At 45.1% G+C, this 23,993-nt stretch overlaps 1 protein-coding gene across 8 annotated transcripts in view; it reads right to left on the reverse strand.

Moving 5' to 3' along the window:
* BACH2 (BACH transcriptional regulator 2) overlaps positions 1-23,993 on the reverse strand; it is a 195,984-nt gene that overhangs the window by 135,487 nt on the left and 36,504 nt on the right. For 4 of the 8 annotated variants that reach the window (XM_075747705.1, XM_075747711.1, XM_075747704.1 and 1 more), the window contains exon 2: positions 16,589-16,675. The exons of 1 other annotated variant lie outside the window; for it this stretch is intronic. The gene's annotated coding sequence lies outside the window, so the exon portion shown is untranslated. Of the gene's footprint in view, positions 1-13,253; positions 13,275-16,199; positions 16,247-16,588; positions 16,676-23,993 lie in introns of those variants that run through there. 3 more of the 8 variants (XM_075747712.1, XM_075747708.1, XM_075747710.1) reach the window with 2 other exon arrangements.

Consider the following 23,993-nt stretch of genomic DNA (forward strand, 5'->3'; position numbering starts at 1 on the left):
TAGCTGCCTGCAATCAAGGGCGGCCGACTCAGTCCTGCTTGCTGTCCAGGTTTAATAGGTTCAGCTAGTTAATGAGCAATGGCTAGATTGCATTCCAAGACTTCACATCATTTACAAAGCAATTAAGTATACACTTCTTGGTCTCCTCCAGGAGCCCTAGAGGAGTGCCTCATTCTACTGAGAGGATAAATGCAAGCTGCAATTTTCGAAACTGAATAGCGTGACACAGTGGGAAACCATCAGAATATTCACCTTCTCTTAAGTATCAAGCCGAAGGCATCGTTCCTTTTCCACAAGCCTGTGAAGGGCTCCCTTACCTGTACACCCCTGGATTACAGATTGCTCTTGCCAGATGAAACCAAGATCTGTAAGCTGCTGGGAAGCATCTTGGTGAGCTGCTGACAAAGCAGGCTAGGGAGCCGTCGTGTTAACGAAACAAAAGATATTTAATTGGAAAGCCATTGCAAAGTCAGGGGTACGTTTTACATGTTCCCGACGGAGGACTGCAAGGCACCTTGCAAACAATGAAACACTTACCCCCAGATTTACAAAGCTCAGAAGCTAAGTGACTTGGGCCATCGGGCATCCCTCACAAAACCAGGACCATGTCCCCAGAGGATGAGGCTACCTCCAAGGGCAGAGCTGGGGGAAAAGCAAGCGTTTTATTTTTCACTCACACATGCTCATTCACCCTCCACGCTCTGGCACAACTTTACTGCTGTTAATGTATGTATTATTACTGCTCCAATGCCCCTTCCAAATGTTTGTGTCCTTTCAAGCTCTTGCTTCCCAGACAAAGATCCTACTGTTACAGGGTGGTAACTTCTCCAGCAGTGCAAAGAATCCTCAGCCTCAAACGGTTGATTCACAGTTGGACCAAAGCTGGATCCTCAACATACTCTGAAAGGATGACTCCTTACCTGTGCAGGCTGCCTCTTCCAGGCTGTGCAGCTGAACCTGAGGGAGAAAGGAGTCCTGCCGGCAAAGACCTGTTTTTTCTCTCCGTGAAGGGACTGAAAAGACACGCTGCTTCTATCTCACACCAAACGTTAAGAGCCATGATCACAGAGCTAGTGTGTAGACGGCAACTGCATCTAGAGAACAAGGAGACAGATGCTGGGCATACGTTCTCTCCTCATCCCGTGTACAGCACTCACATATGAGACTTACAAAAGCCTGGATACTTACTGGTTTACCACACCATTACCAAAAAAAAAAAAAAAAAAGAACAACAAAAAATCCCCAAACACTCAAGATCCCTTCACAGCCCGTTTCTGTAAAACTAGGAATCAAATAAATCTATCTTGGACAAAGGAATCTTTTGAATTTTTAAAAATCAGATTACCCAATCAGTAAGCCCACATCAATTCAGCTTCTCTGAGTGAAGACACACAGGTTTATCCACTATCTAAACTGGAGATGAGTTTAACAAAAAAAAAAATACTCCTTCACTCATTTACCAAAAAACTCATCACTAAACTTTAAAAAAAGACTCACACAATAACTCAGAGCAGTTGCTTTACTTTAAATGCAAAACCTTGGTATGGAAAGGAAGCACAGCTGAAGGGTTATATAAGTTTTTTCTTCTATTATTCTCCATTTCCTTTGCACATGCCAGTCAAAACTATAAAATACTTGTGGGATAAATGCAGAAGGCACGGTTTCACATTCCACAAGATCTATTTCCATGTGCTGCGTACAAGCCAGGCGACCACCCATGAAAGTCGGGCAACCACGATTTCGTCCACCAGCGCTGCAATCACATGCTAGCAGCCCTTCTCCATCAACGCTTTGCCCTGTATTTACTATGAGATTATTACCAAGCCTCATGAGCGTCCAAGCCTGCGGCAGCATCACCTCTACGCCTGCTCTGAAACAATACTAACGAGCAGCTCTGCGTTTTCTCCTCCTGAGAAGCTGTGCCAAATTCAAACGCAGTGCTAAAATAGTTTGAATACACCATCCACAAGAACAAAAGGAAAAGAAAAAGTAGGTAATCTTAATACAGGAGCCTGTAATATTAACAGCTCTCTACTTCTCGAACCTTTCCATCCCCTGTCATAGAATTCTAGAACGGTTTGGGTTGGAAGGGACCTCAAAGATCATCTAGTTCCAACTCCCCTGCCATGGGCAGGGACACCCTCCACTAGACCAAGTTGCCCAAAACCCCATACAGTCCCTTTTTCTGCCCTTCATCAATGATACTTTCGCCCCAGTTTTACTGAGAAAAGGAAAGCAAAGGTGGGTCATCATTAGTCTTAGGAAAGAGTATGACCAGCTATTTCCTCTCCTTAGAGCCCATGTTTATGTTTTTTTTCTTTTCATACGCTGATGACAGAAAGATTTGGTAACTGTTTCAGAGTCACTAAAAAGGAATCAGTCCCTTGGAGGCCAAGCTGGTTGAGAAACCTTGCTGGCTGGAGCAACAGAAGTAGGCACGACTTGCCTTTAACAAAGCAGAAGGCATTTGTTTTTAGTTAACTGGGTAAAGGGCAGTGAAACTTGGCCAAGTATTTATTTATTTGACTGGAGCGCCTGCAGAGAGAGGAGGGTGAGATGTGTGTAAGGTTTTTGTAATCCCAACCTTGGAAGGGAGGTAAGTGAACTTTGTTTTCACTGCTGGAATAAGACAGCACAGAAAGCCTGTGGTATGTCATTTAGAAACACTGATTTATAAAAGGGATGCTCTGAGGGGGTGTGGGGGGAAACCAAAGAAAAAGGTCTTTAGAGCTTTCCCAAGACAAAACCTTTTCTACATCTGTTGGCCATTACCTTCTGCCAGTTCAGGACAGCCAAGAGTACAAGGAGGTAACAAACCTCCAGTGAGCTTTTTGCTTTGCAGGAACGCTGCTTTCATTTCAGCAATGAGGAATGCTGACTGTACCCTGGGTGTCACTGAAGCATACCCCTCTGATCTCTCCAGTGGGAACACCAATTAAATTTAACAAAAGTAACAATAATGGGGCCTTACCGAGTCTTGGCCCAAACTGACGCTCAGCAGTGTTACTACTGGACGATACTTCAGCACATGCTAGTATGTGGCCCCACCAACTGTGACCAAAAGGCTTATTTGGCTCTCGGTTGTGTCCCTCTACTCGGTCTGAGGCTAACGTGAAAGGGATGGGCAATGAGAGATCCCAGCTCTGGATTCATATCAACTCTGGCAAACATGACTGACTTTCAGATCATGGCAGGGCAAAAACATGAAAAGGTTTTCCACCAAGGATGGCACCACTTGGGGATGCTGCAGAAGCTCGTTGGATGTGTGACAGGGAGCAAGAAACAAAAATAAAGAGGAAAACCCAGATGACTCTGCAGTACTTAGCTGGAGCTGTCAGGCAACAGTTAATGCTGAGGAATCTTGCAATTCTGTTTACGTTCTTTCACCACAAGCAGGTGTTGGGAAGCCCAGGATGGGAGGGGCATGCAGATAAAAAAAGAAAGAGGAACCACTTTTTTGTTGACGCGAGTGATCTATTCAGATGAATCTTTTTTACCGACAGCCTCTTTTCCTGGAATCAGCACGGACGCCCAAGTGTCACTCACTCGCGGGCTCTCCGATAAACAGACAGCGTACCTCAAACATTTAGGTTATGTTACCTGTTTGTGGTGGAGGATGACATGGTTTTGATGGGGTTCTGGGGGAATTAAGTAATTTTTAACAGAGACATTATTAAAACCTCCAGCCTTTTGCAAATTTATATTTGTTTTGCTGGGGTTTTTTGTCATTTTCATACTATTATAGCCATGTGCTGTCATGTTTACCATCTGAAAAATGAGGACCAAAGACGACCCCTCTCGTTTCTTCTTGGTCACCTTACATACAACCGTGCATACAATTTTTACACCAACAGATTTTGTACAGAGAAATGCTTTGACCCGCAGATTTCCCCCCACCCGCTGCTGCTTCTTGTCCAGCGCGGCAACCACCTCGCTCTCTCCTTTCTTCTGCAGCGCTTTGTTGCTGAATGTCAGGGTCATCGGTGCCACCGGCTGACATGATTAGTGTGGCTGACATTACACCACTGCTCTAAAGGAAGCAGGCAGAGGGCAAGGGGAAAAAAACCAAACCCAACAACCACCACCCAAAAGAAAACCTGCAGCCATTTTAGGCAGAAGGACTCAGGCTCAAATAAGATATTAGCAACCTCACTCTTTCCAATTAAAGAGAAGGTCCTTGCACCGCAACGGACGTATGCGGCATTTCAACGCGCTCCCGTGCTCGTAAAATCAGTACACTTCTGCCCGCCCCAACACATATCTTGGAGGTGTGCTCCCATTCTCAGAGATCAAAGGCAAAGATTATGGAAGGAGAAAAACAAAACGGTTAAAAAAAAAAATACTAAAAACCAGCACCAGACAGGAGATAAAGCCTGACCTGTGATTCAGCAGATTCGAATGCTCAGAAGTACAACAGCCTGTGCACTACTGAAAGACAGCAGCAGTCCATTACACGTATTGATTTGCAGCACTTTGTCAGCACTAATGATGTTACCTCATTAAAAGAGATAAATGCCCTACTGTTCTACCAAAAGCATCTGCTCCTTCCTCCTTCTCGCCTGTTCTCCAGCAGGGCCCTTAGCAGCAGCGCAGCGAAATCAAATCAAAACCCAACGCTAAACTCACTTAGAGCTGCTTGCTAAGGTTGCTTTTTTGTTATTTGTTATTTATTTTATTTATTTTTTTTAATGGTATAATTCTGTGTTTCCTACCAGGTATCTCTTCTCTTGACACCGACGGAGCACATGAAAGGAAAACAAAGCCCTGTGAATCACCACTGCCCTCCTGCTGGCAAAGGACTTCTCAGAAAATAACCTTATGTCTACCTCAGGTAATTCATTGACTGTTAGGTAAAATGATACGGGCTGCAACTTTGATCAAAAGAGGCGAAGCGATAGGTAAGGCAGCGATAATGACTTCTGTCCTTTAACGCCCAACGTGTTGCCACATACAACACGCCGGTTTTGTTTCGACAGATTCCTCGTTACATGCAAAGGTAGCAGTTTACCGTAATGAATGTTTTATGCATAATTCCTTTGTGTATAGGGTCTCCAAAGTACACATTATTAAAGTCTATTAAACTCTCTATTTAGCAGAATTACCAATGTGCCTTTGGGGAAATTACTACAATAAAGCCATACCGGTATTTAAATTCCAGTTGTTTAACAATCTTTTCCTAATCACCAATCCAGGTATCTACATTAAAGTGCAGTCAGACTTCTTCCAGCACGGCATAAACCTGTCTATGAGCTGCTTATGGAAATTAATTAAAAAAAATCAGTATTTCAACTTGGCATGTTTTTCATAATTAGCCTCAGACAGCTACTGCTTTAAAATAATAGGTACTCCTTCCTGATCCTCTTCACCAAGCAGGGCACTCCACAGTTAAGCCTAGGTACAGAAACAATTAACTATTTGCAGCCATACTGTTTATATCAACATATCAGTATCCGCAAGACACCAGCCTGTTTAAGGAAAATTTGGCCAACAAGGTCTCATTCTTTACAAATGGCTTTCCTATGAGAAAGGACCTGTCCTTGTGTGGGACTGCATGGCTTCACGGATGGAGCAGCCCAAAAGCTGCTCAAACTAGGAGTGTGCCTCTGGTCCAGCTACTCAACCCTCTGAATTGTGTGTAAAGCAAGAACAGAGCAGGTACTAAGTGTTGGTTGTGCCCCTCATACCACTTCCCCTGAAATACTGCATACTCCAGCTATAGCCAGCTACTTTCTAAATGTGCTGGTTTTCGTGGCAATGACTTTTAATTCCCAAGCTGTAAATGTGTGCCCACGCTGCCTGTGATAAGAACAGGTATTTTAGCAATGGGAAGAGTCTCACGCTTCTCAGGGGAGAGGAAGCAAACTTCATCATGCTAGAAATCACAGGATTCAGCTTCCTGGGGTGGGGTGGAGGACACCTAGATCCTAACCTTTCTGATTTCCTCCATGACCTTCAATAAATCACCATGTTCCTGCCTCCATTTCTCATCAGTACGAGGGTGATATTTCATCCTCTTTTTAGATGCTCAGACATGCTCAGGTTCTATCTATGGGGCAGTGAGGCTCTCCAGCAAAGACAACCAAGCAGGTACCTGCGCAGATGTCTTGTCCTTGCCACTACACACTGACAGTTTTACAACTTCAACACTGGTTCACTTCTCAGTCAACTTCAATGACAAAACCAACATTAACATATTGAAAAAATGCCTACAAAGATCTCACTAAACCAGTAGGCATAGAAACAGAATATAACTAATGAAGAGGAGTTGCTCAACAGGGCTTCACATCAAATGAAAATGCAGAATTTAGGCTATCATACAACTGCATGTTTTGATGTGCCAGAATCAAAGTTTATGTCCAAGTACAGATAAAAGGAGGACTAAAGTCATCATGGGACGCTGGTACGTATAGTAACAGTTCCTCTGACAGGTATGAATCAAATACTGTGTGCTCTTTTGGGGTCTAAGGCAAATTCAATGCCCTCTGGCAGGCCTACACAATGAAGCTGTTTCTGTCATGACCAAAAGTCCTCCAGAGAACAATCCTTGGAAAAAAAGCACAGCAAATGGGTGGACTTATTTTAGCCATACACTAATTCCCTATAAATCAATGGACAAAAGTGCTTCCTTTCTCCAGTTACAAACCCTGTGCCAAACCACCTCCTCTGTTTTACATATGCAACCTCATTGACTTTGCTCGACTTACACATGCACTAGAGCAGATTTTGCCCTTGTGTGCAATGGGAGGCCAAATCTCCCATAAATAAAGGAAACAATCTGCTCATTTTAACTGAAGTGGGATGAGGAACATCCCTTTCACCTCTAAAAAGGAGACGTACTTCTAAGAGACAGAAGGGAAAACACCACTAATTTCACTTCTTCAGTCCATGTCTCTATTAGCAAAGACTCTTGAATGCTTAGAAAGCGCGTATTTTTCAGGCTTTTAAGGTTACCTTATCCCACTGCAGATCAGAAGTCCAAGAATATCAGATGTTGGCTTAGAAATGCCTCCAGCATCTACTTCACTATCCATTAAAGAAGCACCTCTTCCATCCAGTTTTGATGGGGTGGTAGATCAAGGGTGCAGCTCTACTGCAGCCTGAAGCCATGAGTCCCTTTTTCCTCTCATTTGTTCCTTTGACTCAACCCTAGTTTCACAAGCATTAGGTGAGATGGTTCTGCTGAGTTACCCAAAATCCAACCATGTCTTTAGTTTAGTTAGCTGTTGGCTGGATTCACCACATCAAACAGCTCATGGTACAGCCTCATAAGCACCAAAGCAGGTACAAGAGGAAAGGGGGGAAGTTCTGGTCAAGGACACTGTGGGGAGAGAAGGATGAACAGCTGTAACTGGGACTGGCTTACGCTGCCATGAAACCTTTAGTCCCTGACACCTACCAGAAGACATTGTAGAAACACAAGACATAGTGCAGTGTGGCATTTAACGCGCACACTGCCATACATGTGTCTAATGTTCCCATCTTCTTATGTCCTCGTGCTTATCACACCAGGTGACAGACGTCATTAAAGCACCTGGCAATACGATGTCGCTTTTTTTCCAGGGTATTGGGTGTAGACATGGTGCTGCCTTCATTTGCTGTTGCGGCACGTGGACAAACAGCTACCTCAGCCAAGCTGTCGCCTTGTCTCTCCTGCCACCTACTGTACTGAAAATCAAAATATTTGTCACCAACTCATGTGTGTCTCCACTTCTGTTGGGAAATATCAACCTTTAGTTCTTGTAGAAGTACCACTGCATGCATGTGGGAACTCCCTGCTGTCACAACTCCTCCAGCGATGCTATCCAATGTTTCTTGATGAAGGCTAAATGCAGCACTTTGAGCTCTACTTAACTCACTGATGCTTCAGGGTCAAAATTAGCATTAAATACTAAAAATTCTCCAGAGTTTAGGGCATGAAGTCCTCTTCCCCTTTGCCCCTTGGAGAATTAATCACAGAAGATTTATTTTAAACGGTGAACAGGCCACGATGCCCCATAAACCTCCGTCCCGTTATTTGCTGTTATTTCCGATGACAACACTCACAAGGGGCAAAACCCAGCAGAAAATAACTTCCCATCGGGCGTGTGACTGTCAGCCCGTGGGTAGGGGTGAAACTGTCACTGCTCTTGAGCTGCGTAACCAAATGAGCATCACCCAAGAACAGACCCGCCAGATGCAAGAGTCTGCTTCAGACCGTGGTTTACCTTTGTCCTTTTAACCTCTTGCTCTCACAAAAGCACAGCTGAGCTAGCCTGGCTGTGCCACACACACCCTTGGCAGCGCAGGGCTACCCACGCGAGATGTCCTCCCGTGGTCCCGCTGCCTCCAACATCAACAGCTGCAGAAGATCCTTCACTGACGCTTGTGCCCAAGTGGTGCGTCCAAGGAGAAGACAATTATTTTGTCAAAACCATCTGGGTTCTGCCATCCACCCAGACACTGTTAATCACAGTGAATGGCATTGAGAAGGGAGCAACAAGTTGGAGTTGGTCCAGCATAGTCCAAGCCCACCACAGGGGCTTCAAATCCATTCATGGTACTACCTGGAAGTCAATAAGCAATCAACCCGAAAACGAGTAGACAGATATCCCATATTAATTATTTATGCCATCCTCACAGAAGGCATGACAACTTTATTTTTTAGTATTTTATTATTAATTTTGAGAAAGTATTCAAATAGAAAACAACAAGCTGAAGTTGCAAAAAGAAATCTCATTATTTTCTTGTAAGAAGCTACCTCGCGGATGCTGGCTTATTTTCCCATATATGGTATTCCCTTTTACCTAATCAACAGTTTGGAGCTCTATGACAGCAGACATCTTTGATAAAAGGAGTATTCTGATGAGGGAGAAAGACATTCAACATTTGCATGATCAAGTAAGCCATCAAATGTATTTATTTATGCTGTGACCATAGTAATCAAGAGGTATCATGTGGAACTGAACATCAGTTAAATGGATTTTAACTGGTTTTAATCTGATTTCTCACTGGTTGCAGTAAGGAAATCGTTGACTAGCGGGACTCTTTAGGGTCTTTACAGGCTGCAATTAGAGAAGCGGATACAGAAGATAAATTGTTCTACTCCTGCAAAAGCAAGCCTTACTTTTGCAAGTAATAGTGAGCCTTTCATCTTAGCACTTAGAATTTGATCAACTGAGAAAAAAACATTAACATAATTCCACTCACTCACAGGTAAACATCTCTGAAAAATGAGGATATTTCTTTTCCTTAAACAAATCTGACAAGGTTATAACTAAAAATATTTGTGCAACACACACAGTTCGGTATGGACACAGGGAAACAACTGGCATGAGTAACCGGAGTGTCTAATCCCAGCTATTTAGCCACTAAAATGCCTCAAGAGCTGTGATACATCTACTTAGAGCCAAATACGGCCCACAAATATCTATTAAACATGAATGAATTTATCAGGGAGCAACAGTATGTTCCCATTAATTGCACAAAGGCTGCAAACAGGTAGAAAAAGATCTTTTTACAGCACGTGATCAGAAGCAGCTTTTGCTGACACCAATTTAATTTATAACAGAATCAAGGCAAAAAACTAAAAGATCACGTTAGCAGTTAGTAACACTGCAGGAACTATTGGCTAAAAGCTAATGGAGTGAACAGAGCCTTAAAACAACTTGATATTTTTAACACAAACTTGCAAAACCTGCTACTGCAAGGGCAGTGTCAGAGGGCGCTCGCACATCCTCACTAGAAACTCTCAGACAACTCTCAAGGATCCCTAAGGATGCTCCAAGAGAATTAAAGAAGGCAATTTTATAGACGCTGCGCTGTCTGGATTGATGTCTCACTAAACCAACAGGCAAAGTTTAATCTCCAAAAGGACTTCTACCTCTGCTGCGCTCAACTGAAGGGAAGGGAAAGAGGTTTTAAGCTTGTTTGGTCTATGGCTGATGGAGACTTTCTAGCAAAAATGGAAGTCGCCCGATGAGCAGGTGATAAGCTGCTCTCAGAGCTTCCCTTGCTTTGAGAGGAGCGGAGTGGCTGGGAGATTTTCGGAGCAGATTCTCCACACAAGCTGTTACGAGAAGCCCCTATCCAGAAGGCTTGACAGGAGGAAAAAGGAAGCAGGGAAATCACAGTTAATGGGATTTGGCCACAACCAGAAAACGGCTAGGTTTCCGAATACATCACAAACAGTCCTGCGCTTCACTGCTGCACCAGTTCATTGCTGGATGAGAAAAATTTACATAGATTTAATGCCACGGAAATTTAGATTAATCTGTTTAGAACAAATCTAGCCTCTCCCCTGGGATGCCCTGTAGATGCATACATGAAGAAGAGGAAATTGCCACCACTACACCGTAACTTCTATGATTTTCTCTAAGGAGGAAGCTGTCAGGCTAGAGATTTATTTATTTTATTTCATAAGTCTCGTAAACGAACGTTTGCGATACAGGGAGGTCACCACCCCACTCATCTTAGAAATTGCCGCAGAGAATTAGAAAGTTTGCCCAAGTTTTCTGTGGGAGGGAATTGCTATCCGATCCTGTCATGCAGGATAATTTGAGTTCAAAAGTAGAGGGTTACCTCGCTCCCAGAGCATCTCTCCTTGGCACAACTTCAGATCGAAGAAGGTTATACAATTATGGCACTGAATAAGGTCTTTGGAAGGAAACATAGTGCTCTCACGCCTGGAGGAAAGCAAGCAAACCCCCAGCTATGGGTGGCATCACTTTGGAAAGAGCAACCTCAGCAGGAGGTCCTTAGAGCCTTCCTCACCAAGGCAGCTGGGCAGGCACAGCCACCTTGGTGAGGGAGGCACTGAGGACCTCCTGCTCACCCTCTAACCTAGGCAGAGAGAGAGTCGGTTGCTTAAGGCGGCAAGGAAAGAAAAATTACCACAGACGATGCCCTCTACCTGTGCGAGCTGAAGCCAAGCCCAGGACATGACACAACACGCACGAACTCCAAACTCATCCTTCCTCAGATCCCAAAGGAGGCAGCGCCACAGTATGTGCTAGGAGGGAAGATGCCAGCAGCAGAGAAGTTTCTGGTCTAATCGTGAGATAGAGGAAGAGGCAGAAGGAGTAGAAGAATGGAAACGATAGGAGAAGCAAGATAAAAGAATTACAGGGCTGATAGCATCTTATAGACAACATACTTTTAGAAGAAGGGGAGGAAGTTGAGTAGCTGTGAAAGAGGGGGAAGGAAAAGTAAGGCAGATTTTCCTGATAGTTAGGTCATGAACAGTTCCTGAAATCTCTCTTAGTTGGGCTGGTTGTCCAACATAAAGATGCAAAAAGCAACACATGCGGCATCTTTGGAGTGGAAAAAAAGGAGATATTGGGGAGCAGGGCACTCTGCAGGGGAATTAAAAAAACCTACAAGCCTTCTAAGTGCCATAAATAGACATGAAGCTATTGAGCTCTCAACCAATAACGAACGTGAATAGTTAACAGACGAGTTATGCAGAGTTGTCCACTAAGACAAAAATCCTGAAAACTTTGGCGCCTCACAAGCATCTTTTCTTTTGGAAATCCCACAGCCACTGCTGGGAGATTAGCTTTATAAAGTGAGAATTTAACTGGAATTGCAGCTCTGGGTAACTACGGGAAATGTTGCTCACAGCAACAGAAAATGTAGGATAATTAGGTATTTTGAGGAAGAGGGGAAAGAAAGTTACAGTAACTATGCAAACAGAATAAATAACAACGCTGTCCTTCTCCGGGACCTTTCTGAGGATCTCAGAGCAATCTATAGCCATTCCTCATTAAAAGCTGCCGAGCTACGGCCACAGCTTATTGCACAGGCTAAGTCCAAAGCCTGGCCGTGCTTCTCATCCTTATCCTCTTATTCCTCTGCTGATCCTGGACATCAGCTGTAACCTGAGGGGCAGGGACCCTGTCACAAGTTTGTGCAATGCAGGACCCCAGCCAGGACTCAGGGTGCTGCCAAGTGCTCCTTCAACATAATTAATGAGGCGGCCTGATCAAGAGACACAGAAGACAAAAGGTTTCCACCGAGTGAGAAAACTCTTACGTGCGAGAAGTGGAGGCTCTCCCCACGCCAAACGTGCTCAGCGGCGTAGCCCGGCAGGGCAAGCGGGCTGGGAAAGCCAGCCGCTTTTCAGACAAAAGTGTAAAAAAGAGGCAAGAGGAGAAAAAAAAGGGAAGACGAGGTCAAGCAGAGGGAGGCAGGCTCCAGACAAACCCTCCCCTCCCCAGAGGAAAACACCTCAGCAGACACCACTGTGGAGTCTACAGAAGATGCTGCTCAGTGGGGGAAAGGGTCAAGTTAAAATACAAACCCACGTTTACACGCTCCCATGAGTTCCTTAACTGCAGCTGAGAATTTAATGATATGGTTTGCATTGGACTTGTTTGATTGCACATGTTTTCCACAAATTTCCAGTTCCATTTTCTGCTCCTTCTCTGATTTTTAAGCATCATCGGGACAAACCACAAATATTCAGATATTGCCTTGCTAAGAAATCCGGAGTAACTGGAAGTTATATTAACAATATTTAAATACAGTCCATGTCTGTTTAAAGGTCTGAACGCATCTTGTTAGAACACTGCATAAATTAACCCAACCTAATTCCCCGGGATGCATCAAGATCTAAAAAGCCCCAAGTTTGATGTTCTCTCTTACCACCCACTTAAAAAAAACAAAACCAACATGCTGAGGTTAGCTTAGGTTGCAAACGGTAACAAAATCAACATTCAACTGAATAAATGCAATTTACTCCGTGATGTAATGAAGATCATGCCGTAACCAGTTCAAAACCAAAACAAGAAAAGGCTCCCCGCCGCCCCCTCCACGCACACCCCCACCCCATTTTCGCTGTTAGCGATGCCCCAGCGCAGCCTGCCCGCTCGGCATCCCGCATCACTCCCTCTATCGCTCCCCACCGCCCGAAACCATCCCTGGACGGAGCGAAGCGCGTGCTACTGCCGGGCTCCCTGTCCCCACCGCCCCGCTCGTGCTGGCGCCCAGACAAAGCAAACTCCGGTTGCATCACGGAGCAAACTCATTTTCCAGCAACCTCCCAGCCCGGAGTTTACCGCTACTGTAATCCGGTGCTGTCAACAACGCCGCCTTTGTTGCACGCCCGTGCGCACGGCTTGCTTGTTGGTTCGTTTGTTGTTTTTTGGGTTTTTTTTTAATTATTAATTATTATTATTATTTATTTTAAGGACAATTTTTGTTTTAAATGAGTAATCTGTTTTCGAGTGATTTCTCCTCCGCGCTGGCTCCACCCTGTACTGTAAACGAGACATTACCTTATACAAGAATGAATCTGCTGCATTCCTCTGTCTAGCTGCCTCGCAGCACATTTCCTACGCTCGCAGCAGCCCCGGCAGCGCACGCTCTCCCACCCCTTCCCCCCCCCTTTTTTTCTTTTTCTTTCCTTTTTTTTTTTTTTTTTTTCCTTTTCACTGCCTCGCTGTGTTTTTGTGTAAATGATCTCACATGACTCAACAAATCCATCTGCCTGGAGCAGGCCAAGTTTGGAGCCTTCCCAGGAGGGAGGAGAAGAATTGCTTTGTGGAAAGGACCTGGAGCTTTGCCCTTTCTCTGGCTCAAATTACCCGCCTGTCAGGCCTGACGGATTTGGCTAAAAATAAAAGGAAGCGGGCCGTGAAAAGGAGATGAATGAGCTCAGCAGTTCCTTAGATAACATGGGCCTGGTGTCGCCCAAAGATCCCAGAGCAGGAACTTTGGATGCCAGGCATGTGAGTGCAGTGCTGCAGCCTAGGTGAACTTGGCTGCATGGGGACCCAAAAAAAAAAAAAAAAAGCGGGGGGGGGCACAAAAAAGGGCAAAACCAACCATACGCTGTTGGAAATAAACGGATTAAAGACACGCAGAATGAGAAAACTGCCTGCTGTAGGTTTTGAGCTTGTAAAAGGGGAGATTTAGGGCATTTCCACTGGGGAAAGGGGGCGTGGGGGGGTGTGGCGGGGGGACACACGTGATGTCAGCCTCCCGCCCTGCCCGGGGAGCCTCAGCATCCTCCCTGCAAATGCCTGCCCAGCGCCCGCAGCGGGTATTAAGCACTTAGTTTGGCAATGTAATGACACGCTGCAACAATCTGTAATGTGAGGCAGTCAGCAAAGCCCTGGCTCGCAAAGCTCTTTCTCCTAACCATTAACCATATGTTTGGCTCTGCCGCCGCCTGAGCGAGCGGGTGTTCCAGCGCACCATCTGGTTTCTATCCACACAAGCAACTGCAAAGCACAGAGTATTTCCCTCCGGAGCCGCGTCTTCCTCCCCGGCTCCCCCCTCCCCACCCGGCCCCCCACTCCTCTGCTCCCCATCTTCCTCCTTCGCCCCCATCCAGCACCACCTTCGCCTCCCCATCACGACGCTCAAAGCGCCGGGGACCACCGTGTGCCACCCCACCAAAGATACAGCAGAAGGGGGAGGATGCTGCGGCATGCCGCCCCCCACGAGCTCACACCCATGCACGCACACACACAGGGATCGCGTCCGTCAGTGCTTGGGGTACCACGTTAAAAAACAGGCACGATTTTGACCGGTTCAGGAGCTGCTGCAGTGCCCATCGCATCTCGCTCAGGCACACATGCGCACAGGGAGTGTTCAATTTGGATTACATCAACTCCATCCCGACACTGCAGAAGGACTTTGAGAATGAACCTGACAACAGGAGGACAATTAGCAGTGTTATCTCCTGCTCCCAAGTAGGGCTTTCTAGTCACATCAGGTGTTGGTCCCCCATCCCACCAAATTAAGAAGATTCTGAGGGAAAAAGGAAGAAAAAGGACAAAAAAGAAAAAGAGGAATGGAATGAGAAAGAGCTGAAGAAAAAGAAATGAAAATATTTACGTTTCCTGTGATAACTAAACAAGCTCTTTCTGAAACTATAAAAAAAGCTTTCAAGTGTTACATTTTAGAAGACCTTGTACCATATGTTTGCTTTATGATTTTATGAATTCTAACTACTATTTATGTTTTTAAAGCACTTCCATCCTTCTGTTTATTTCTGAAGTCACCTATGGGAGATCAGCAGTAATTTTCCTCTCAGGTTGGCCAATTTAAGATTAATCATGACCTAATGCAAGTATTCAGGGATGCAAGCAATAGGATATTCAGCAAATCCCACACTTGCTCCTTTAAAATAAGTTTATACTCTACAATGAGTCACACATACAGTGTTTATCCAAGTTACCAGTGCTACAAGAAAAAAAAAGCCTATTACATTTGCAAATACATACAAATCGCAGCTGTAAGCACCCAACTGCTTACACCAGGACTCGTTTCTATGACTGGATATTGATTTTTTAATAATGTGTCATTATACCAATGTTGATACAGCAACTATCTTCCCAGAGTATGCAATTTAATACCAAAAAGAAGCTGGCTCTAGGAAATATCAAATCCACACCCATTCACATGCTATTTAAATGTCTGTCTTGGTCATGACTACAGCAATGCAAAGCCACAACTGTGTTTTTCCCACCTAGCACCTACAGAAAATGCAAAGGACTCGCCAGTTAAAAACTAGCTTAGTCTAAGGCAACGAGGTCTGCTGCTTGCTTCTTGATAAAACTCTGCAGAACCTTTCCAATCGGTGCTGGAAACCAAGAGGCCACGTTGAAAAAGATGCGTGTTTTTTGAATCTCCTCATACGTGTGAGAAATCAGTGCACAAAAAAAGCGTGCTGTAGGCCTTTATCCTGGAATCAAATACACGTGGGGAAAACCCATGTGCTTGTGAAAAGCCTGATGACTTCACTGGGATTGCCTAAGAAGTTTGAGGGTAGGATCTGGCCCCAATTATGAACGTGGAGTGCAATTAGCACTGTAAACTCCCCTCCTTCATCTCCCACTCCCCCTCAGTGAGGGAAATAATTAAAATGATTAAAAACATGAGAGTTGCATTTTAGCTAGCAACTTGTATTTCCTACAAAAAAGGATCTAAATATGTTAAAGTACATTATTTTAAGATAAAATTGTTGCAAACATATTAGTAGCATGCTTAAACATCACACATTAGGTTTCCTACAACCATGCAACAAGAAATTGCCTTTGTTCCCACACAGAAAACAACCAGCGGTAGTCCTCTAAAGCAGTAAAGGTCTAGGTCTGGGTCTTTCAGCAGATAATGATCTGCTCTGATCCAGAAATCTTTTAAAAGGGGGAACTCAAGGGAAATATTCATAGATTCAGAGTTGTGCAGTCTGAAGGTACAGTTAATCATCTGACCTTCTTCCATAAACAGGCATGGAGCTTCCCTGCCTACATCGATGCAGCTGTAAGAGGTTGAATTAGAGAATTTCTTAGGGTAAAAAAAAAAAAAAAAAATTTTTAAAAAAAACCCCAACCCCCCAAAAAAGAACAGCCTCAGATTCCACAGCCTGACATAAAGAAGGAAGCTACCGCAGCCCCAGCAACGTTGTCCTATTCAGCAATCAGCTGTGCTGTGGGAACACTCACACCCTCTCGCCCGGTCTGAATTAATTTAACAGCCAGCCACTGGGTCTTGTTATACCTTGTCACCTTCCTCTACTCCTCAATCCCTGACAAAGGGCCACTGTCAGCCTGAAACCTAGCCAGTTTTTAAAGCATAATAAAAAGCAGTGTCACATTATTACCTGAATCCACCGAGTCCTCCTGCCAACAACGATGTTTACGCAATCACATTTTTCTGTTTTTAAAAACTCCTCTCTTGTCTCATCGCTCTGTGTGAAAAACAACACAAAAGAGAAAATTGATTAACTGTGCACAATTATCTATTTTCTGCATTGGCTTTCCCAGCAGATATTTAGGTCTTTTGTTTTCTGCCATGTGTCATAAAGATACTAAACAAGAAAAAGTCCTTTCCCCAAAATTGCTCATTGACCAAACAGAAGTGACAGAGAACAATTTGGAGGGGCGGCCAAGGTACCACAGCCTATCACTTGTAGAGTGATAGTGAGTGGTAGTCCTGCACAGGAGAACGCAGCTGTCCTGCGCCCAAACCCTCTGCCCTCAACCCGAGGCATCCTGCCTGGCAGCGCTGGGACCAATGCCAAGCAGACACTCAGTGCCACCAAAAGCAGAAACACGGGGGAAGAGAAAGCTGCTTAAGTTTCTTTCAGTTTTGACAGTAAATACATGCCACTAATAACTGCAGCAGCAATGTAAAAATAATACTTGCAAAATTACATCGACAGTAAATTACTTAATTGTACAGTTTCCCTGAACTTTGCACCTACAACATTATTTAAGTAGTGACTTCGCTTAAAATTCTCAAAAGGGTCTTTTAGTGTGTGTTTACTCCCCACTTCACATATTAGTAGCTTGAAGTTTCAGGGTCAAACTCTCCTGCCAATACACCAATAAACCAAAACGTACACTTCAGATAAGAAATTTCCATACTTAAATAAGGAAGAAAAAAGCCCATAGGGTAGAAACCCAACCAAAGATACAACCTCAAAAAAACCCCACCAGCCTCTCTGAATGGCCAAAAGACACATCACCAGTAAAGAAAAAATGCAAGTGGATTTTCAGTACTGGAAATGCCATTAACATCAGTATTTCATCGCTTTCTCTGAAAGCAAACCAAACCAAACCCTTGGCTTAAGGAGATGCAACTCAACCATCTGTACCTGCACAAGGCCACATGAAGGAAAAGCAGCCACGCAGCACAGGGCAGGGGATACGGCTGTGATACCCTTCCTGTGATTTCAGGGCTTGGGCATCTGGCATACTCTGTCCATCGATGACATGGATGTCTGCCAGAAAGTTTTCCTGCAAGGTTTCGGTCGCAGCGGTCTGATTGAGCCATTCCCAAAAAAGTGGCCAGAAAGGCTCAACAAATTCTGGCAACCTCTGGAACAGAGAGTTTAAACCTGGGACTAGCCAGGTGCCACACGAAGCAAACCGCATGTTCTAGTCCAGGGATGAGGAGGAGAGAGGTGGCCTTTGCCTCTACCATCTGCTCCCAACCGGGTAGGGCCACCTCCCGAGCAAGGACAGCCATGAACCCTCTTCCTGCTCCAGGTGATCTCCCCGTGGCAGCCCCGGCAGCCTGCAGCCATCTTCTCTCAACACAGAGCAGCCAAGAGCTGGGCCAGCAGACGGCGGGGAAAAATACATCAAACCAAGAAATTTCACTTAACGGGGATGGAAAATTGGAGGTAGGATGGGGAAAGAGCGACAACCCGGTTAGGCACAGAGGGCTGCACGGCGGCTGTGCAGCTGCAACACTGCCAATGAATCGTGTTCAAGCCCCTACGATGCTGGTGGATGCCGTTTGCCATTTGTTTGCTTCCTGACTTTTTTCTTTGGTGTACCAAAGCTACGTTGCAAGAGACATCACTGATGAGCTGAAGCACTGAAATGGGAGGCAGACGTGTCAGGCGAGCGCTGCCCGCAGCGGCTCCCTTCGCCCTTGGCGCAGGGGATGTACCCGAGCCACGCATCAGGGCTATGAGGCAAGAGCGCGGGACAACTCTGATAGCTGTTGGCAGCGAAGATGGCAGCCACCCCGCCGCTCCCTGCCACCCCTCTCAGCACTCAGGCAGAGGAGCTGTGTCTTGGAGAGCAGCCACACAGCGCCGACGCAGCGCCGCTCCAGTCACTTAAACCTGGCATTTCCCAAGTGGCCATTAATGGTGAGTTCCTAACCAACCTGAAACCCTGGCTTCTCTCAAGCAAAACTAATGAACACTCGCAGCAAAAGGGAAATGTATTTCCAGTACATGAAATACTACGCAGTACGGAGACATCTCAGTGGCAAGGCTGAGAGATCCTCAAGATCCTTTGTCCTTTTGTATTAACTAACTCTCTTCCCGTAGAGAAGCGGCAATGCTTCCCAAATCATTCGTCAAACCCTCACGCCTGGCACCAATAAACAGAAAAGTTTGTGAGGAAATGAAGCTTTTTCAGAAGGATTTGAGTAAGGTGCCGTAAATAAAAGCCCGGGGACAAACACGGAACAGTAGGGGAAAACCAAGATGCTGAACAGGGCGTTCGCCCAGGGCTTGCAGCTACAGCTGTACGCTCGGCACCAGGCAGGGGACTGCCGGAAAGAGCAGGGTGCCATCACATAATCGAAACCTGTCCATGCATTCACAAGACTTAAAATTAGGGCTGCACAAATCCTTTTTATATCTCACCGAGTTGCACTCTGACAGTAGTTGTATTTTTATGTATTTGTATATGAAAATAAAATGAACAGCGAATAGTTGAAACCGCCCTAGATATTATGCTGCCTTAGACATTCACAGCTTATAACAGAGCATAGGTCTACAGTCAACCAAATGCACAGTGCAGGAAGACAGACCTTAAAGGTAAATAATTCAGGGCTTGAATTCTTTAAGGTAAATAATTTAGGGCTCTAATGAACTCGCTGACTGTAAGTAGAGAGTTCCGCTGCTTGGAACCCTCCAAACTGCCCTACATCCAATCCTCAGGAGTGCAGGGCAGAAAACTGTCAGCAAAAACACGCCTTGAATATTCCTGGCTATAGCAGCAAGGCCTCTGTCTAACACAAAATGAGACTCATATAGGAAAAGGCAGCTTCACAGACCGGTTCCACTGCTCTGTACTGTACCCATGAGCTGCTGAAAAGGAGGTGCAAACTCAGAAACACCACTTGGGCAAGCAGTGAGGTGATCTGTGAAGCAAGGTGTAGTTGACCCGTGTTGTGTCCCACGGAAGCAATGGAAAAACCCTTCAAGGATAGCCAACACAGCAGTTTGGTCCAGAGGTGCTAAAAATGCATGTGACTATGGGTGAGGCTGTAAGCTCTTTGCTAAATAAGATAGCTGGTAGATGAGAAGGAACCAGACAAATCCCAACTCCTCCTCACTTCACAATCTCTCTTCCCTACCCTCTTACAAAATTGGCTATGGTCAAGTGCTTTTATCAACACCTGGGAATTCCTGTGCATCTGTCAAAAAGCATCTCAGCCAGACAAAATCCATCAGCAAACCACGCTATCAATCCTCATCAATTCTTAAACTACCAGACAAGTCTCAGCCTTCCCAGCCAGCATCCTCTAGTTCCAAGGAGTCATTCACAAGCAGCAAGTATTCCTGACCAAGCAAGGAAATTGTATTAAAATGGAAAAATCACAAATTGTCAGTTATACAATGTTGTTGCTGCTAAAAAACCTCCGAGGACTTTTATGCTGTCTCACACATACATAAAGTAGTATGTGAAAACACCCTGGAGTTGCCTCACACCCTCTTACGAGACCTACATGAAACCAGACTGTGGAAGAAAACCCCGCCTTTCACCACCAGACACGGGCACGTCAGCGGCAATAGCCAAGGCGCTGCAAGGCTGCTGACGAGCCTGGAAACACCGTATGGGAATGTGCCCGCGGATCGGCAGTCGAAAACACAACTGCTGTCCTCGCTCCATGCCCAGCGGAGATGAGATCTCATCGCCAGCAGAGATCTGGGTCACCACCAGGAAGCTGGAGTTATCCCAGCACCATCTTCTAGGTAATGCTCCCAAAAGGGGAAATAAATCTGCACTAAGGTTGCATCTGACAAGATCCTGGGTGTCAAAACCAACCACTGGCAGTTTCTTTGTTCCCTGGTAATACCATCCAATTGAAAAAAAAAACCCTAAAAAACAAACCCAAACATATTGCATGATGTCCTCTATGCAACTACTTTGCAGAAAGAGTTTGCTGTAAATGCAAGGGTCAGATTGCAGCATCTCAAGAGCTGGCAAATGCATCTCGATTGCCAAAGTCTGCCTCCTAAACATCAGGCTAAAAAGTACTTGTTTGCCTGTCCTGTACTTCAAAAAATGAAAAACCCAAATGTGGGGAAGGAAAAAGCAAGAAAGTCAATGAAGTATCAAGTTTAGACCTATGATTGTGAAAAATAAATGCACTGAGTCTCCAAGTAATCAAGTAGCTGGTACCTATCCAGGCGCAGCACTGAAAACCAAACAAGCTTTCCAATCTCTGCTAACCAAAACTTTTGCAATCTTCCTGTATGCCATTTCCTTGTTTACATCTCATGGTACTAGAGTTCAGCTTTTGGAAAAATACGGATGGTGAACCTAGAAAGTGAAATGTGATATTATTTACAGAATAAGAGAGCACACCGTTTGCAAGAATTCGTAGCTGCACACATCCCAATCCTGTTCCTCAGTCCAGCACCCACTCCTGCAATCCTGTACCAACCAGATTAGCCGATGTGCACATGCTTGTGCTCTTGCAGAAACAATAGTCTCTTTCAGTCCGTACAATCTTCTGAAGAACCAGGCGAAAACGTCATGGGAAAAGTTAGGAAATATCTGCAGAAAACAGTCCGCAAGATGAAAGGCCTTTTAACTTGTACAAAATACATAACATGGAGGAGAAACACATAGCTTTGTTACCTAGCCCCTCTTCCAAGGGGCTTTTTTTTGGTTTGGGTTTTTGTGTTTGTTTTTTTTTCCAGGATGGAAAAGGGGCTTGAAACAAGTTCAGAAAATAAAACACTCCCGTGATGGAATGGCTCCCTTACAAACAGAGCGCTGCAGGCAAAATCCAGCTCGGGGAGCTGCACGGCAGATCTGGGAGCCGATACCCACTCCCCTCGCGCGCAGGGATGTCCCGGTGACGGCAGGGATCTTGGCAGGCAGGATGAGTCCTCCTGCCCCCAGCGCACAGCGCTCCTCCCTTTGCTCCCCTCCCAAACAATGCTCTGCTGCTGTGGAAGGCATAGCGCCATTTTTTAATTAATCCAGCACAAGGATTGAGCTGCCTCAGGGTTAAGCTAAATATTTTCTGTCTTTAACCAGCACGGCAAAAGTAACTACAGAGAAAAAGACTCTGCCATAAGGCTAGGGAATTGAGGACAGAAAAGGAGCTGCAACAGAGCCACCCTTGACCTCTTGAAATTTCACCTCCAGAGGATTCAACTATAATAAACTAAATTTTTCATCAGCAGGGAAATGGGGCAGGGAGACTGGCTTTTGGTCACATTATGGTTGGGAATACCATCACATAAAAGTCCTTATGAAGTCGTACCATCCATCTTCTATTCCAAACTGTAGGGCTCCAGAAAAGCTATCAGAAATTTTTTCCCTCGCTGTCAGGACAGCACTAAGCACTCAGAGAGATTTTAAACTAATACAGTTCCACAAATCCTTGTTTCTCCTCTCGCAAGGCGCTATATAACTCCTGCAGGAAACAAACACTCCCGTATCAAAGCAGATTTTCTCTGCATGCACTCACGCTGCCTATTATTTTTTTATCATCTGGTATGCATCTTCCTACAGCATTGCTTATGTTAAGGGAAATACCGACATTAGCTCTGCAAAAACCACCGACTCCTGTTCTGCACAAATGCCGTGAAGGTTAACAGCAGCAATCGTGGCTTGAACTCTGCCTCTGCCCTGTGTCGAGCAGACCATATAACCGCTGGCATCTTACCTCTCACATGTGCTTCCCCTCAACTCACGCTCACTCGCTGCAGGATTTTACTAAGCAGTTCATCTAAACCTGACGGTAAGTATTTTTCAAACTGCAGGAGCGAGTCAAAGTATAATTTGATGTGTCTGATTGCACAGACGCCGTATGAGAATGTGAGAGCTGATCACAGAAGAATACAAGTTGCTTTTTCATTTCACAGCTCCCAAAGTCAAAAAGGGTGTGTAGGACCCTGATATATACCAGATGTTTTAAAGTAAGGTGGAAAAACTGGTGTGGACACATTTGTCTATCGTGAAAGCTTTCTGAGGACTACCAACCGGCTGTGCCGCAGCGAGCGGGCTTGCTCTGCCTGCGAAAGAGTAAAAGCCTAATGGAACGGGAGTATTCACACGGCTTTCACGCATATGTTTAATCCTCGCTCTCCATCCTGCTCACTCCTCCAGAAAATAAATTTGACAAGTCCATTGGTGTGATGTGAGAAAGCCTCAAAACACAACTCATTTTGTTACATATACTCTTGTACTTTTAAGAAAAATGGATTATTTTAAAGAAAAAAAAGTTTGGGCTGGAGCGCATCTGTAGTTTCACCAAGTTCCACATTCAACCCAAGAAATGAAAGGGCAAACTTTTTTCAGTTGTTTGTAGCAAGTCTTTCATCAGTTTCATTCACAATTTTCTCAGAATTTGTGTTTGGATTTAAAAATAAAAATAAATAAAAAAACGCTTTCACCTCAGCTCCCAGGGGCCTCACCCACTACCCTCCCTGCAGTAGGCACTCTGCAAATGCATAGAGCTGTCACACCTCTGTCCTGAAAAGCCAAGTTCCATCTCGTAGTTACAAAACTGGAGGTTGCTTGCTTTTCTTTAAAAAAAAAAAGGGAGGGGAAGTCATCATTAAAAAAAAAAAAAAAAAGGCAAGCAGGCCAGAAGAAAATGTCATTTACATTGGCCTCTTGGGTGAAGCTCATTGCAGAGAGAAGTCACCCCTCCATGGACTTGGGATAAAGTCTGGAGCGTTCAACGTATTACTGAGAGTGGACATGGCTGCCCTTGAGTGCGTGGCGAGGGGATGTGTGAAGGGAAGACTCCTCCATCAGCCACACGCTTCCCAGGATGAGAACCCCGGGCGCTGCTGGAGGTACCCTGGTACCACGAGAGCGCACACTCACAAGAGCTGTCAGACAGTACGGTGATACCAGTCACGTAAGATGGAGAGAGGCTTTGATAACCTTCTCGTCGGTGACTCTGCAGCTCCTATTTCCACAACCCATGCTGGTTCAAAGAGCACCACAGGACACGCATGAAAGCAAAATCAGTATCTCAGGCCAGGGACAAGTAAACACATACACAGGTGAAGCAAGGTGAGGGCTGGGATCTCGCAAGCCTCCCACATCCAACCCAACAGCAACTTCTTCACTGGACACTGCCTCAATTCTTTTTCTCCATAACGTCTGCAATCATAAAAGGAGGTTTTGGACATTTGCCTAGAGTTTGTGAGGTGACAGGATATTCTGCTCACCGTCCCGATGAATATATTTATGCGTGTTGTTTTGTTCTTTTACTTGTGCACATACTCTGCCCCCTTCTTTCAGCCTGGCTCTGTCTGAGGAGCAGAACTGCCAAATCTTCTG

The sequence above is a fragment of the Balearica regulorum genome, chromosome 3, assembly GCF_011004875.1.
Source record: "Balearica regulorum gibbericeps isolate bBalReg1 chromosome 3, bBalReg1.pri, whole genome shotgun sequence".
In the NCBI taxonomy this organism is placed as follows: Eukaryota; Metazoa; Chordata; class Aves; order Gruiformes; family Gruidae; genus Balearica; species Balearica regulorum.